The sequence below is a fragment of the Lycorma delicatula genome, chromosome 1 (assembly GCF_047948215.1).
Source record: "Lycorma delicatula isolate Av1 chromosome 1, ASM4794821v1, whole genome shotgun sequence".
NCBI classification, from domain to species: Eukaryota; Metazoa; Arthropoda; class Insecta; order Hemiptera; family Fulgoridae; genus Lycorma; species Lycorma delicatula.
Window position 1 is genome coordinate 196,253,487 of NC_134455.1, and position 2,445 is coordinate 196,255,931.

The window sequence follows — 2,445 nt, forward strand, 5'->3', positions numbered from 1 at the left end:
CAAGGTCAGTAACTCTGAATTCAATTCACTTATCAACATTAGGAAAGAAAGTAAATAAATAGACACACACACACACACACACACACACACACACACACAAGACTGCAGTTAATTTATGTATACTTTAAGTGTAAAATGAGTGGTAAAAGTGAATGATCTCTAATATGTATAGGTTTTTTCTTTTAATAATCTATAATATATAAATCCAAAACCCAATCATGTTTCAACATACAAAAATTTAGTTAAGTAATTTTGCTACAAATTTTCTTTAAAAACAGGTCGTTGATATTTTGATATTCCAATAATCAGGAACAGTAAACTGATTCCATGTAATTATATAACTGATTAATTATAAATTAAATTCTTTTATAATTAATTATATAATAATTATGATAACTGATACTGGCAAATTAGATCTGCAATCTAGAACTGGTTACCGTAAAATCAAGATCAGTTAGTCTTGTGTTCAATATCCAGAGCAGTGTGATATATTTTATAGCCTGTTTTAGTGGGAAAAAAGTAAGCAAAGAAATGGAATTTTATTTCTTATTACTACAGACTATTCTTGAGCATGATCAGACTAATATTCATGAAGAACAATGTATTTAAATTAATAGTAAATTAAAAGTGAAAAAATTGAAAAAGCAGCAGAATAAGATGCTGCAAAAGAACCAAAATGTCTAACATTAAGGTGTAATTTCAAAACTGGGAAAAACAAAGATCAATAAATAATAAATTACAATAAAAGTGTATGTAATGGTGGTGGAATGGAATGGAGTGCAAGGGTAACAGAGGATATATATCTCCCTATTAATCACAGAAATTTGACAACAATCCCTTCCAGCTGTATTTTTCTTATTATCAGGCAAGTATTTGTTGTTATATTATATATTTTTTGATTTGTTTAATTTCATTATATATTTGTTTTGTTTAATGTTGGTTAAATATATTTGTTTGTTTGTTTCACTTCCTAACCTAAAACAATATTATCTGCCACATAAAATTGCATAATTTTTTGATACACTTAAGCATCACACTTTGGCATATCTTACCAACCACAAACAGGAGCATCAGTAAAAAAGGGCGATAAGAAAAGAGAAGACCAAAGAAAAGAGAAAAAAAGGATATGGCTACTCTGTAGAGAATGTTACGGAACCCATTTTCCATACCAGAGTAAGCCTGTATTTAGTTGGCAATCATTTAAAAATGTTTAACAAATATACCCCAACCATTCAGAAATTTTTCTGCAGCATTAATTTGGTTTAGTGAGGTTTTTATCTGTGAAAAGTTTTTCTTCTAGATTTAACCGCTGTTTCAACACTTGACTTCTCATTGATTTTAGTTTTGAAACATTACCTAAATTTTCTAACATTATCAATTTAGTTTGAACTGGAACCACCATATTTTTCCTCACTCATTTTATAAATAATTAACAAAAAGAATACCTAAAATAGCAGTACAGTCTACGTCATCTCTTTCAGAATGAATTTGATGGTTTTATAAGATTTCCTAATCATAAATTAGGCACAACTATAGTTATTTAGGCAAGGATTTTGGCATATAATTACAGATACAAAATTTTTTTTTTTTTTACTTACTTGTACGAAGGAAGTATTGTGATCGCAAAAAATTTCAGATTTCAACAGAAATATTCATTCTGTCCATCCCTGAATCCATTTTGACTAGTTTTGGCGTGACATCTGTATGTATATATGTACCTCGCATAACTCAAAAACGATTAGCTCTAAGATGTTGAAATTTTGAATTTAGGAATGTTGTAACATCTAGTTGTGCACCTCCCCTTTGATTCCAATCAGCTGGACCAAAGTGTCCAAAACAGCCCAAAATCCAAAAAAATTGGATTTTAGACTTTTTCTTAACTGCGGTAATAAGCCCTCATTTAGAACTTTACAATGATATATCATAAGTGGTACTTATTTTCATTGGTTCCAAAGTTAGAGCCAAATAGAATTTTAATTAATGAAATATTGACTCACAAGAGGAAGGCACATCGGTTCAAATCAGACTTCATCTCCCCTTTTTTTAAATTTTTTTTTTAATTTAAATATATCGATTTATTAACTTGTAATTATAAAAAAATTTTAAATAAATAATTCAATAATAACAACAAAAAAAGAATATATAAAAAAATATCAGAAGTTATTAATGAAATAAAATTTTATGTACTTTTCATTTTAAAAAAAAGTGTATAATATATAAAAAAATATCAGAAGTTATTAATGAAATAAAATTTTATGTACTTTTCATTTTAAAAAAAAGTGTACATATATAATTTAATAGGCACATAAGGAAGTCATGTAGTGACCAAATCAGATTTTTTAAATTTAAAAACTTGGATACCTCATAATGATATACAATTTTTTTTTTTCTCTAAATTATGAACAACTACGAATTTGTTTTCCGTTTAATTAACTAACACTCCAG